This window comes from Magnolia sinica, chromosome 12 (genome assembly GCF_029962835.1).
Source record: "Magnolia sinica isolate HGM2019 chromosome 12, MsV1, whole genome shotgun sequence".
NCBI classification, from domain to species: Eukaryota; Viridiplantae; Streptophyta; class Magnoliopsida; order Magnoliales; family Magnoliaceae; genus Magnolia; species Magnolia sinica.
The window spans coordinates 34,561,248-34,575,774 of record NC_080584.1 but is presented as its reverse complement, the minus strand read 5'-3'; positions in this window follow the sequence as shown (position 1 = coordinate 34,575,774).

Here is a 14,527-nt window from a genome sequence, read left to right as displayed (position 1 = left end):
TTTAGGTTAAGGTTATAAGTTTAGGTTTAGGAAATCAGGTTCGGGTTCGGGATCCGGTTTAGGTTTGGATTCTCAAGTTTTGGTTTAGGTTTAGGTTAGGGAGTTGAGATTAGGATTAGGTGTAGGTTTAGATTTAGGGATTTGAGAATACGTTATGGTTTAGGTTTAGGAAATCGGGTTTGGGTTATCGGTTTAGGTTTAGTTTAGGTTATAGGTTAAGGTTTAGGAAATTGAGTTTAGGTTATAGGTTTAGGTTTAGGTTATAGGTTTTGGAATTTAAGAATAGGTTTAGGTTAAGGTTATAAGTTTAGGTTTAGGAAATCGGGTTTAGGTTCGGGATTGGGTTTAGGTTTGGGTTTTCAAGTTTAGGTTTAGGCTTAGGTTAGGGAGTTGAGATTAGGATTAGGTGTAGGTTTAGGTTTAGGGATTTGAATATACGTTAAGGCGTAGGTTTAGGAAATCAGGTTTGAGTTATAGGTTTAGGTTTAGTTTAGGTTATAGGTTAAGGTTTAGGAAATTGAGTTTAAGTTATAGGTTTAGGTTATAAGTTAAGGTTATAGGTTAAGGTTTAGGTTTTAGGTTAAGTTTTAGGTTTAGGTTAAGGTTATATAGGTTTAGGTTTAGGTTTTAGGTTTTCAAATTTGAGAATAAGTTTAGGTTACAGTTATAAGTTTGGGTTTAGGAAATCGGGTTCGGGTTTGAGATCGGGTTTAGGGTTGGGTTTTCAAGTTTAGGTGATTCGAAAATTGAGTTTTGGTTATAGGTTTAAGTTATACGTTAAGGTTTAGGTTTAGGTTAAGGTTAAGGTTTAGGTTTAGGTTGTAGGTTTTGGGATTTGAGAATAGTTTTAGGTTAAGGTTATAAGTTTAGGTTTAGGAAATCGGGTTCGGGTTCGTGATCGGGTTTAGGTTTGGGTTCTCAAGTTTAGGTTTAGGTTTAGGTTAAAGAGTTGAGATTAGGATTAGGTGTAGGTTTAGATTAAGGGATATGAGAATACGTTAAGGTTTAGGTTTAGGAAATTGGGTTCGGGTTATCGGTTTAGGTTTAGGTTAGGTTATAGGTTAAGGTTTAGGAAATTGAGTTTAGGTTATAGGTTTAGGTTTAGGTTTAAGTTATAGGTTTTGGGATTTTAGAATAGGTTTAGGTTAAGGTTATAAGTTTAGGTTTAGGAAATCGGGTTCAGGTTCGTGATTGGGTTTAGGTTTGGGTTTTCAAGTTTAGGTTTAGGCTTAGGTTAGGGAGTTGAGATTAGGATTAGGTTAAGGTTTAGGTTTAGGGATTTGAATATACGTTAAGGCGTAGGTTTAGGAAATCAGGTTTGAGTTATAGGTTTAGGTTTAGTTTAGGTTATAGGTTAAGGTTTAGGAAATTGAGTTTAAGTTATAGGTTTAGGTTATAAGTTAAGGTTATAGGTTAAGGTTTAGGTTTTAGGTTAAGTTTTAGGTTTAGGTTAAGGTTATATAGGTTTAGGTTTAGGTTTTAGGTTTTCAAATTTGAGAATAAGTTTAGGTTACAGTTATAAGTTTAGGTTTAGGAAATCGGGTTCGGGTTCGAGATCGGGTTTAGGGTTAGGTTTTCAAGTTTAGGTTATAGGTTAAGGATTCGAAAATTGAGTTTTGGTTATAGGTTTAAGTTATACGTTAAGGTTTAGGTTTAGGTTAAGGTTAAGGTTTAGGTTTAGGTTGTAGGTTTTGGGATTTGAGAATAGTTTTAGGTTAAGGTTATAAGTTTAGGTTTAGGAAATCGGGTTCGGGTTCGTGATGGGGTTTAGGTTTGGGTTCTCAAGTTTAGGTTTAGGTTTAGGTTAAAGAGTTGAGATTAGGATTAGGTGTAGGTTTAGATTAAGGGATATAAGAATACGTTAAGGTTTAGGTTTAGGAAATTGGGTTCGGGTTATCGGTTTAGGTTTAGGTTAGGTTATAGGTTAAGGTTTAGGAAATTGAGTTTAGGTTATAAGTTTAGGTTTAGGTATAAGTTATAGGTTTTGGGATTTTAGAATAAGTTTAGGTTAAGGTTATAAGTTTAGGTTTAGGAATCGGGTTCGGGATTGGGTTTAGGTTAGGGTTTTCTAGTATAGGTTTAGGTTTAGGTTAGGGAGTTGAGATTAGGATTAGGTGTAGGTTTAGGTTTAGGGATTTGAGAATACGTTAAGGTTTAGGTTTAGGAAATCAGGTATGAGTTATAGGTTTAGGTTTAGGTTAGGTTATAGGTTAAGGTTTAGGAAATTGAGTTTAAGTTATAGGTTTAGGTTATAAGTTAAGGTTAGAGGTTAAGGTTTAGGTTTTAGGTTAAGTTTTAGGTTTTGGTCAAGGTTATATAGGTTTAGGTTTAGGCTATAGGTTTTGAGATTTGAGAATAAGTTTAGGTTACGGTTATAAGTTTCGGTTTTGGAAATCGGGTTTGGGTTCGGGATCAAGTTTAGGGTTGGGTTTTCAAGTTTAGGTTAGGATTTGGTTGGGTTTAGGTTTAGGGATTTGAGAATACATTAAGGTTTAGGTTTAGCTAATCGAGTTCGGGTGATTGGTTTAGGTTTTGGTTAGGTTATAGGTTAAGGTTTAGGAAAGTTAGTTTAGGTTATAGGTTTAGGTTTAGGAAATCGGGTTCGGGTTCGTGGTCGGGTTTAGGTTTGGGTTCTCAAGTTTAGGTTTAGGTTTAGGTTAGGGAGTTGAGATTAGGATTAGGTGTAGGTTTAGATTAAGGGATATGAGAATACGTTAAGGTATAGGTTTAGGAAATCGGGTTCGGGTTATCGGTTTAGGTTTAGGTTAGGTTATAGGTTTAGGATTAGGTTTAAGTTATAGGTTTTGGGATTTGAGAATAGGTTTAGGTTAAGGTTATAAGTTTAGGTTTAGGAAATCGGGTTCGGGAATGGGTTTAGGTTTGGGTTCTCAAGTATTGGTTTAGGTTTAGGTTAGGGAGTTGAGATTAGGATTAGGTGTAGGTTTATGTTTAGGGATTTGAGAATACGTCAAGGTTTAGGTTTAGGAAATCAAGTCTGAGTTATAGGTTTAGGTTTAGGTTAGGTTATAGGTTAAGGTTTAGGAAATTGAGTTTAAGTTATAGGTTTAGGTTATAAGTTAAGGTTATAGGGTAAGGTTTAGGTTTTAGGTTATGTTTTAGGTTTAGGTCAAGGTTATATACGTTTAGGTTTAGGTTATAGGTTTTGAGATTTGAGAATAAGTTTAGGTTACGGTTACAAGTTTCGGTTTAGGAAATCGGGTTCAGGTTAGGGATCGAGTTTAGGATTGGTTTTCAAGTTTAGGTTTAGGTTTAGGTTAGGGAGTTGAGATTTGGATTTGGTTGGGTTTAGGTTTAGGAATTTGAGAATACATTAAGGTTTAGGTTTACCAAATCGGGTTCGGGTTATTGGTTTAGGTTTTGGTTAGGTTATAGGTTAAGGTTTAGAAAAGTGAGTTTAGGTTATAGGTTTAAGTTATGGGTTAAGGTTTAGGCTTAGGTTAATGTCTAGGTTTAGGTTTAGGTTGTAGGTTTTGGGATTTGAGAGTAGGTTTCAGTTAAGGTTTTAAGTTTAGGTTTATGAAATCGGGTTTGGGTTCGGGATTGGATTTTGGTTTGGGTTTTCAAGTTTAGGTTTAGGTTTAGGTTAGGGAGTTGAGATTCGGATTTGGTGTAGGTTTAGGTTTAGGGATTTGAGAATATGTTAAGGTTTAGGTTAAGGTTGTAGGTTAAGTTTTAGGTTTAGGTTAAGGTTATATAGGTTTAGGTTTAGGTTATAGGTTTTGCGATTTGAGAATAGGTTTAGGTTAAGGTTATAAGTTTAGGCTTAGGAAATCGGGTCCGGGTTCGGGATCGGGTTTAGGTTCGGGTTCTCAAGTTTAGGTTTAGGTTTAGGTTAGGGAGTTGAGATTAGGATTAGGTGTAGGTTTAGGTTTAGGGATTTGAGAATACGTTAAGGTTTAGGTTTAGGAAATCAGGTCTGAGTTATAGGTTTAGGTTCAGGTTAGGTTATAGGTTAAGGTTTAGGAAATTCAGTTTAAGTTATAGGTTTAGGTTATAAGTTATGGTTAGAGGTTAAGGTTTAGGTTTTAGGTTAAGTTTTAGGTTTAGGTCAAGGTTATATAGGTTTAGGTTTAGGTTATAGGTTTTGAGATTTGAGAATAAGTTTAGGTTATGGTTATAAGTTTCGGTTTAGGAAATCGGGTTCGGGTTCGGGATCGGGTTTAGGGTTGGGTTTTGAAGTTTAGGTTTAGGTTTAGGTTAGGGAGTTGAGATTAGGATTTGGTTGGGTTTAGGTTTAGGGATTTGAGAATACAATAAGGTTTAGGTTTAGCAAATCGAGTTCGGGATATTGGTTTAGGTTTTGGTTAGATTATCGGTTAAGGTTTAGGAAAGTTAGTTTAGGTTATAGGTTTAAGTTATAGGTTAAGGTTTAGGTTTAGGTTGTAGGTTTTGGGATTTGAGAATAGGTTTCGGTTAAGGTTTTAAGTTTAGGTTTAGGAAATCGGGTTTGGGTTCGGGATTGGATTTAGGTTTGGGTTTTCAAGTTTAGGTTTAGGTTTAGGGATTTGAGAATATGTTAAGGTTTAGGTTGAGGTTATATGTTAAGTTTTAGGTTTAGGTTTAGGTTATATAGGTTTAGGTTTAGGTTATAGGGTTTGAGATTTGAGAATAAGTTTAGGTTAAGGTTATAAGTTTAGGTTTAGGAAATCGGGTTCGGGTTTAGGTTCGGGTTCTCAAGTTTAGGTTTAGGCTTAGGTTAGGGAGTTGAGATTAGGATTAGGTGTAGGTTTAGATTTAGGGATTTGAGAATTAGTTAAGGTATAGGTTTAGGAAATCAGGTTCGAGTTATCTGTTTAGGTTTAGGTTAGGTTATAGGTTATAGTTTAGGAAATTGAGTTTAGGTTATAGGTTTTGGGATTTGAGTATAGGTTTAGGAAATCGGGTTCGGGTTCGGGTTCGGGATTGGGGTTAGGTTTGGATTTTCAAGTTTAGGTTTATGTTTCGGTTAGGGAGTTGAGATTAGGATTAGGTGTAGGTTTAGGTTTAGGGATTTGAGAATACGTTAAGGCCTAGGTTTAGGAAATCTGGTTTGAGTTATAGGTTTAGGTTTAATTTAGGTTATTGGTTAAGGTTTAGGAAATTGAGTTTAAGTTATAGGTTTAGGTTATAAGTTAAGGTTATAGGTTAAGGTTTAGGTTTTAGATTAAGTTTTAGGTTTAGGTTAAGGTTATATAGGTTTAGGTTTAGGTTATAGGTTTTGAGATTTGAGAATAAGTTTAGGTTACAGTTATAAGTTTAGGTTTAGGAAATCGGGTTCGGGTTCGAGATCGGGTTTAGGGTTGGGTTTTCAAGTTTAGGTTATAGGTTAGGGATTCAGAAATTGAGTTTAGGTTATAGGTTTAAGTTATAGGTTAAGGTTTAGGTTTAGGTTAAGGTTAAGGTTTAGGTTTAGGTTGTAGGTTTTGGGATTTGAGAATAGATTTAGGTTAAGGTTATAAGTTTAGGTTTAGGAAATCGGGTTCGGGTTTGTGATCGGGTTTAGGTTTGGGTTCTCAAGTTTAGGTTTAGGTTTAGGTTAGGGAGTTGAGATTAGGATTAGGTGTAGGTTTAGATTAAGGGATATGAGAATATGTTAAGGTTTAGGTTTAGGAAATCGGGTTCGGGTTATCGGTTTAGGTTTAGGTTAGGTTATAGGTTAAGGTTTAGGAAATTGTGTTTAGGTTATAGGTTTAGGTTTAGGTTTAAGTTATAGGTTTTGGGATTTGAGAATAGGTTTAGGCTAAGGTTATAAGTTTAGGTTTAGGAAATCGGGTTCGGGATTGGGTTTAGATTTGGGTTCTCAAGTATAGGTTTAGCTTTAGGTTAGGGAGTTAAGATTATGATTAGGTGTAGGTTTAGGTTTTGGGATTTGAGAATACATTAAGGTTTATGTTTAGGAAATCAGGTCTGAGTTATAGGTTTAGGTTTAGGTTAGGTTATAGGTTAAGGTTTCGAAAATTGAGTTTTAGTTATAAGTTTAGGTTATAAGTTAAGGTTATAGGTTAAGGTTTAGGTTTTAGGTTAAGTTTTAGGTTTAGGTCAAGGTTATATACATTTAGGTTTAGTTTATAGGTTTTGAGATTTGAGAATAAGTTTAGGTTACGGTTATAAGTTTCGGTTTAGGAAATCGGGTTCGGGTTCGAGATCGGGTTTAGGTTTGGTTTTGAAGTTTAGGTTTAGGTTTAGGTTAGGGAGTTGAGATTTGGATTTGGTTGGGTTTAGGTTTAGGGATTTGAGAATACGTTAAGGTTTAGGTTTAACAAATCGGGTTTGGGTTATTGGTTTAGGTTTTGGTTAGGTTATAGGTTAAGGTTTAGGAAAGTGAGTTTAGGTTATAGGTTAAGGTTTAGGTTTAGGTTAATGTCTAGGTTTAGGTTTAGGTTGTAGGTTTTGGGATTTGAGAATAGGTTTCGGTTAATGTTTTAAGTTTAGGTTTATGAAATCGGGTTTGGGTTCGGGATTGGATTTAGGTTTGGGTTTTCAAGTTTAGGTTTAGGTTTAGGTTGGGGAGTTGAGATTCGGATTTGGTGTAGGTTTAGGTTTAGGGATTGAGAATATGTTAAGGTTTAGATTGAGGTTATAGGTTAAGTTTTAGGTTTAGGTTTAGGTTATAGGTTTTGAGATTTGAGAATAGGTTTAGGTTAAGGTTATAAGTTTAGGTTTAGGAAATCGGGTCCAGGTTTGGGATCGGGTTTAGGTTCGGGTTCTCAAGTTTAGGTTTTGGTTTAGGTTAGGGAGTTGAGATTAGGATTAGGTGTAGTTTTAGATTAAGGGATATGAGAATATGTTTAGGTTAAGGTTATAATTTTAGGTTTAGGAATCGGGTTCAGGATTGGGTTTAGGTTTGGGTTTTCAAGTATAGGTTTAGGTTTAGGTTAGGGAGTTGAGATTAGGATTAGGTGTAGGTTTAGGTTTAGGGATTTGTGAATACGTTAAGGTTTAGGTTTATGTCACGCCTCAGACTCGGTAACCGGATTCACAAGGAACCCGATGGCTGGTTCTGGCCGCAACAGCCTCCGTAGTACCCCATTCTCGGCTCCTGAAGCAAGTTCCGATCCTGGGATCCTACAAGGAGGATTTTCATAACAATATAATCATTTTCAATACGAGCATACCCAAGATCATAACAAGTAAATTTGAGAATAAAAAAGGCACATATCATAAAATCCACTATAAATTTGAACTTTTACAAGCTTACATAAGGTCCAAAAGGACATACATAAGATAATAGAAGAAAGAAAGGAAGGATGCAATACTGCGTCCTCAAGCTCAGCTCTAATCCAAACTCTGCCACTGCGACACCCGCCTAGGATCTCCTGCACGCATCAATCGTGCATAAGCTTATAGAAAGCTTAGAGGGTGGTGTAAGTGTGTGATAATAGTGCATAGAAGAATAATAGGAAACACAGGAAGGAGACATGCTCAATGAGAATATCACTAGCCTTACCAAGGCTTATCATGAATATGATGCAATGAGTACTGGACGCCATACCAAGGCAATGCGTGAAGGGCTTACATAGCCAATACTAATGCGATGTAAGTAATGCCAATGCTCATAACCAAACTGTATGTCAAGTATATTTTCAATCATAAGGAAATCACCGGGGTCCATTACACTGTTGGATGACTGCCGCTCTACAGACCCCGCACAGTCAAACGAGCGTAAGAGACCTCACTACCCGTCTGTGGACAACCAATCACCAGCAAGGCCTGACGGTAGCAGACTCATTCACGAGCTGGTCAGACTCAGCCTAGCAATGCCCTCTTACATCAGGCGAGTAAGGCCACACCCCTATCCAACCGATTACACCACAGTGGGAGTCGCGGCCTAATGGTATAAGGCCCTCGTGCGCTCATATATTCCACTCGGTCACGGCGTTGGAGCAGATCCTTGGTACCATGGAAGTTTTGGGAATTTCACCCATGGGCATCCTATGCACCCGGTATGCTCAAGTAACATTTTCGGTGTCCAAACATGGCCATCTACGATGTATCTGTGGAGGCTACAATCCTGATGAAGCAAGGGTGATAATGCTCATATATTATGCAATGCCAGATGCATGAATCACACAATCAACTATGCATCAATTCCAAGCATCCAACATGCTCAAGAGGGAATATTACGTCCCTCGGGAAGACAGCATGCAATGCCTAATGGCACATTCATAACCACACACACAGTGTCATCCAAGCATACAATGATGCAAATGGGCCATGAAGATGGGTCCAGGCACATCATGTGGTGATATACAAAGTAAATTACATTCCTCCTATCAAAGAAGGAACCAAGACTAGGTACTTAGACAATATCCATAAGGAATCCCACCTCTAGTGGGGGCCCATTTACCTAGGGTAGCCCACGAGACTAAGCATACAACTACGGCTCTAAGTAATATAGAAATGAGCCTAGTATCTGTCTAAGATAAGTATCCAATCACTCTTAAGTACAACCGGACCTAAAGGGGTCCATAATGGGGACATTTAACCACCATTCCCTAAAAAGGCATATCAACCATGAACTATATGGATAAAAGGCTCAAGGCCTACATTTAAGATAGAAATAAAAGTAACCATATATATATATTCCTCATAATAGGTCATAAAAAGATATAATACCACTTTTAACAACATGGCTCTAAGAGGGGAATTAAGGCCCAAGGCCCAATTCCCAATGGCCATAGAATCCATGCATTAAGTTGGACTTGGTGGGCAGCCCGCGTACACAATATACGGCCCAAAAATAGGTTTAAGTTTGGATGAAATGGACCCTACTACATCAGCCCAATAATTAGCAATTTAAGTAGGCAACCGAGGGCCCAATAATATCCTTACCTCAGCCCACAAGTCCATCAAAATGGTGGAAGTCGGCCCAATGTATGGTTGGGCCAAGTTGGGATGTCCCTGCGCAATCTGGGCTCACTGGATGTCCCAAAATTCTGATCTTAAGATGGAGTCCTCATAAGATCATTAAAAGTGACCCAAAAAAATGCACTGATTAAGCCCAAGGATTATAAGAAAGCATAAGCATGTAACACGTACACAAGTTCTCAATATGGTGAGCCCCACAGCCAAATAAAGTTGTAGCCACAAAATTGTACATCGAAGGCCCTTTGATAAACTTTTGGCCCGTTTGACTTCCTGGGCCTGCTAAGGTCCATAAATTAGTTGAGTATGTGGAAATAATCTCATGAAAGCCAATTATACTCACTAGGGGGACCCCCACCAGATGGAGAGTGTGTATATATCATGAAAAGATCAAGTGGGCCTACTACTGGATTGTGAGTCCAACAGCAACCCAAGGCAGAGAGTGCTTCCACAATCGGGCGATCCAAGGCTTGGACGGCCTGGACCAAACATGCATTAAGGTAGGTTCCACATACATGCACATTGAGCCTTAAATAAATGCCTAAGGTCTATGGTGGGCCTTTAACCACCCATAAAGAAACCTATGGGCTTACCTTAGGATCACCCAGGAGGACATCCAACCTCAACTGGTTTCCAAGAGGTAGCTCGCCACTGCCCATATAATGAAATATCTAAGGCCTAAGCAATGTGTGGACTAGTAGGCCATACACCAAGCCCAACTCATAGGCCATATAGTGGGCCCTCAAGTAAGGTTTGGGCCCAACCACAAAGGTCATAATTCCACATATTGTGGTGGACTTCATGGGCAGCCCAATAATTCATTTACATGGGCAAGTTTCACATTTAACACAAGTGAGTTGGGCCTCACTTTTTGTAACGCCCTGAAATTCGGGGGTCGAACATAACTCAATTCCCGAGTTCCAAAACATCACTTATGCAACATATTTAGTGATGAATGTATGTTGACTGTATTAGTGTATAAAACATGGAATAGATTAAGCCAAAACACAGATATGATTCAGGGACAAGTGAATAAAGCAAGCGGAAGACTTACAGTAAAATGTGTACAAGTGTAAATCCCTGAATTACATATACAATCCAGATCATGTGAAAGTGTTATTTATCAAAATTTAAGTATCAATTACATCATTTCAGTCCCCAAAATATATCCCAGAAATCTCGCGCATCAGACCGAGGCTCGCTGGAACCCGTCTGAAAACTGCATATAGGAGAAGGCAGCCTCGTCGTCATCCAGCTCCCGCTCTGCCTCAGACGTCGCATCCACATCTGCAACATCAGGGCCTAAGACAGAGTCTGGTGGGTGTGTAACACCGCCCCAGAAACGTGGGAGTGAGTGATCAACTCAGTGGAACAATAAGGCACCGGTTAACATGTTATCAGTTCAATCAAACAGTAATGACAAAGCAAGATAAGTAATTAAATCCTAAGTACTCTTGTTAATGCAAGTATGAATGCAATATGATGCGTGCCCTCACGCGTACACCCTCAGCGTCTTCATCTTACGTTACGCATGACATCGCCTCAAAGTGCGCCACATCTACAAAGCACATGCAAATGCGGTGCATGGATATGATTACCAAGTTGTTATTAGTCCATTTCACACAACAGGATTGGGAAGCTAAGATACCTTCCTCATGTCACCATCCAAACAATGATCCATACTAGGGTCGTCAATCCTAGATATCTCATACGATCATATAGTTGAGGTCGTAGCAAAGGGCTCGTCACCAATCAATGCACGCCTTTCATGCCCTTACTACCACAGATCGGCTCGTCACCTCCTTGCGGTATCCAGGTATGCTCGAGGTCACTACAAAGGGCTCGTCACCAATCAATGTAGGCCGACAGCACGAATATAGTGTCCCATACCACCATAATCGGCTCACGAGTTTAGTTGCTCACTGGTCACTACAGGGAGGCTCGTCACCCCAGCGTAGGCCGACAGCTCGACCACGGTGTCCCATACCACCATGTCCGGCTCATGAGTCTTAGCGGATCAGGTACCATGGTTATTAGGATTTCACTGGTAAGTTCGGTACCCTAGATTCAAGCAGTAGCGTCCATACATAGTTAACATACATCGGACAATTGGGTTACTTGACGAACTCGACTAGCACGAGTGCACGTCGAATTGAGTGACATAGAGTGCGCAAACACTCCGCGTGGCCAAACCACTGCCGACAACTCTAATACGACTCGGGTTCGTCTAATATGTCTTACGTGGCGAAAGCAATCTCAACCACGATTCATAGGGTCAATTACCGATTTTCTGGACTAAGGCATAGTCCCAAACACCTTACACAATTACAAATATTCATATGGAATGTAAAGCAGTAATGGATCAACAGCTCAAATCATGGTACATACACATCTGAAGAATATCAACTTAACATAAATGTAAGCATAGGAGATGCTTGAATTTAAATAACTTGGAATGTAACTGCATAAAGGAAAACATGCGCATCCATAGGAGTATTGAGAATCACTTCTCAACGCCCGCAACAAGTGTAATAAGTTACACTTAGATCATTCATGCATTTCTACAAACACTTAGCATACATGGAACAACATACATGACGCATGTTGAAATACATGCACTTAGACAATTCCTTTTACCAAGGAGTCGTCATACATGCATCTAGCATACATACATGACAAATAATCATGGCAAACACAAGTGCGTATTTTATACATATACGGTACTTTATAAATACACATAGAATACACAAATCTCAATATAGCACATGCATATCAGGAAAGCAATGTAAACATAACATTTGGCATGTGAAATCTCATCCATAGCAAGAATAAATCACTAACTGGGATTGAAAGCCTTGAAAACCATAACCTATACACTTAAAGTCCGCACCTTAAGCAAAGAAAGAACCGCCGAGCTGATTTAGACGAGTTGTCTTCGTCAACGGCGCTAGAATACCCTAAAATAAGGATAGAAATGAGATACAACAACACCAAGTCTAATCTAAGCTCTAACACAGGTTAGGGTTAGGTTAACTTACCCCAAAGGAACTCAGAATCGTCAGAAGAACGATTCAAAGTGAAGGTTCGAAGATGAAGAAGAACAAGGAAGAATCAAAATGATTCACCAACTTATCTCTCTCACTTTCTCTCTCTTTTCCACTCTCTTTCCAAGCTAGGGTTAGAGAAAATCGTATGGAAATGAGAGCTAGGGTTTAAGGACTATATATAGGCCTTAAAATGATGGAAATAACCCTAGGGTCAAGGTATACTTAGGTTATAACCAAAGCACGCCTTTCTCGATCCAACGAAGCACTTCTGGTGGGCCTATAACCACGAAAGGTCGGACTTAAGCTCATTAACCATGGATCTAGGTCAAGCTGAGATTTCATACCGACCCGCTCTTCAAATAAGCCGTGGCGGACCACACTCAATTCAACAGTCACGGAAACTCGATCAGGTCCACAAGCACTAGGATATGCCTGGGCCAACCATCCTGATCAGAGGGTGAAATTGGGTCAGAATCCAACGGTCAGAATGCTTAAAATCGTCGCGCAAGTAACACGACTCAGATTTCAATAAAAGCTTAATAAATTCCAACCGTTCTCACACTCTTCACTCCGAACTCAAGCAAATCGACCCAGAACATCGGATCTACTTAATTTTTGAGGTGAAGATCAAGCCCAACTCGGTGACCGCAACAGCCTAAGATCATCGGCATCGGACTTTCGACGCGCGGTCCAGGTCCGATCCAGATCTTCCAAAAATTCCCCAGAACAACTGGATTTAGCGATGGATCCCAGATTTCAGAGTAACGTAGCGCTCACTAATCTACACGTTTTGAGCCATGCAGATACAATTTAAAGTGATTGATGCAGATTTCACAAGCAATCGAGTAAAGCGCTAATTACCCCAAAACAACTACTTAAGGAAAGATTAGCACAGAAATTCCAAGGTCGTTACTCTTTTGGCCTAAGTACAGGGTCAGTTTAGTGGGCAGCCAAGGGCCCGACTTCTTGTGTATCATTGCCCCTAAGCCCATCACAATAGATAGGAGAGTATAGGCCCAAGATCAATGGGCCTATCCAAAAGAACTGAGTCCACAAGGCCTACTTGCTAACACAAACATGCATATACTATATCACATAATGGGCCCTAAAGAAATGGCCCAAAATAAAAGTCATCCAATTCACACATTATGGTAGGCTTGAGGGCAGCCCATAAACCCAAGAATACACATAGGCAAGGCCTATACTGATAGTGTGGGCCTTGCCACATCAGCCCAAAGACTTAGCAAGGCCCTCCACACTATACATTTATGTGGGCCCCGCAAGTCAGCCCATAATTAAGCATTTCATGAGGGCATCACGGCTAATAAATACACACGGTCAGCCTGTAGACGGCTCGTTGGGCCCGTGAAATAATAAGGTCAGGCCCTACACGATCTTGGGCTCAAGAAATAGGTTTCCAGCCCATTGGGCCTATAAACTTCCAAAAATCTGGTTAAGGCTAACCCCCAACATCACCACAAAGGTGAGCCTTAAGAGCCACTAATTACGGCCAAAAATATCTAAGGAAATAAGGCAAGGAGTGTGTGCAATACTCCCTTAAATCTGGTGGGCCACAACAGCTCCAAAACAATCCACTATGGAGCAAATTTGGGCCCCTTGTTGGAATTCCAGCCCACCCACTTCCAAGGCCTACTGGAATCCAGAAATTTATGTAATTCAGATGGGTTACTAGCCCATGGTGACCCACACATATCACAGTGGGTCCCACCAGATGAGAGGGGAATGCACAACACACATTAGAAGTGGGCCATGCCGCTGGAATACAGGCCCAGCAACAGCCCAAGGTAGGGGCGTCCCGTGATGGGTAGTCCTACGGGCCTGAGTATCTGGCCCAAAAACTGACCCAAGTTTGCAGGCCACACCACGGTCAGTACAGGGACCCGATGGCCATGAAAATTTACAAGATGGTCCTGCCATAGGTGGACCACGAATCCTCAAAAATTTGTGATTTTTGGATGGTCAGAAGTATTTTAATTAATTTAAACAAAACAGACCATCAATAAAATCTGGTGAATCAGGACACCTGAACGTGGTGAGCTAGTCCAGCGCTTGTCACGGTGTGCATAGGGCTCCATTGGCCCCAAACATTTGTAGGTGAGTCCCACCATGGGTGGACCACCTCCCTGTAAATTTTCATGATTTTAGGATACTCAAAAGTATTTAAATTAATTTAAATAATACAATCTATCCGGGGTGAAATATTGCTGGAATATAATTGTCCTCAATTTGGGCCATCCAATGGGTGGGTTCTGGGCCTCCAAAATTCTTGAAATTTGGACCCAAGGTCCCTCATCAAGCCTAAAACAAGGTAGGATCCAGAAATATGGCCCACCTTCTTAGAAATTAATTTTTTTAATATTATTTTTATGGGACTATGCTGCTGGACTGCACAGCCGAAATTTCTGACAGTCCAGTATGTTGGCCCACCCTTTTGGATGCCTAAATAGGATCCTTTGGCCCTGAAATTGTGTGGATAGGTCCTACCATAGGTGGGACACCTCCCTACAAAAATTTAGGATTTTTGGGATAGTAAAAATATTTTATTTAACTCATGCAATTTGTGGACAGCAAGGTCCAGATTTTTCTTTTCCTGC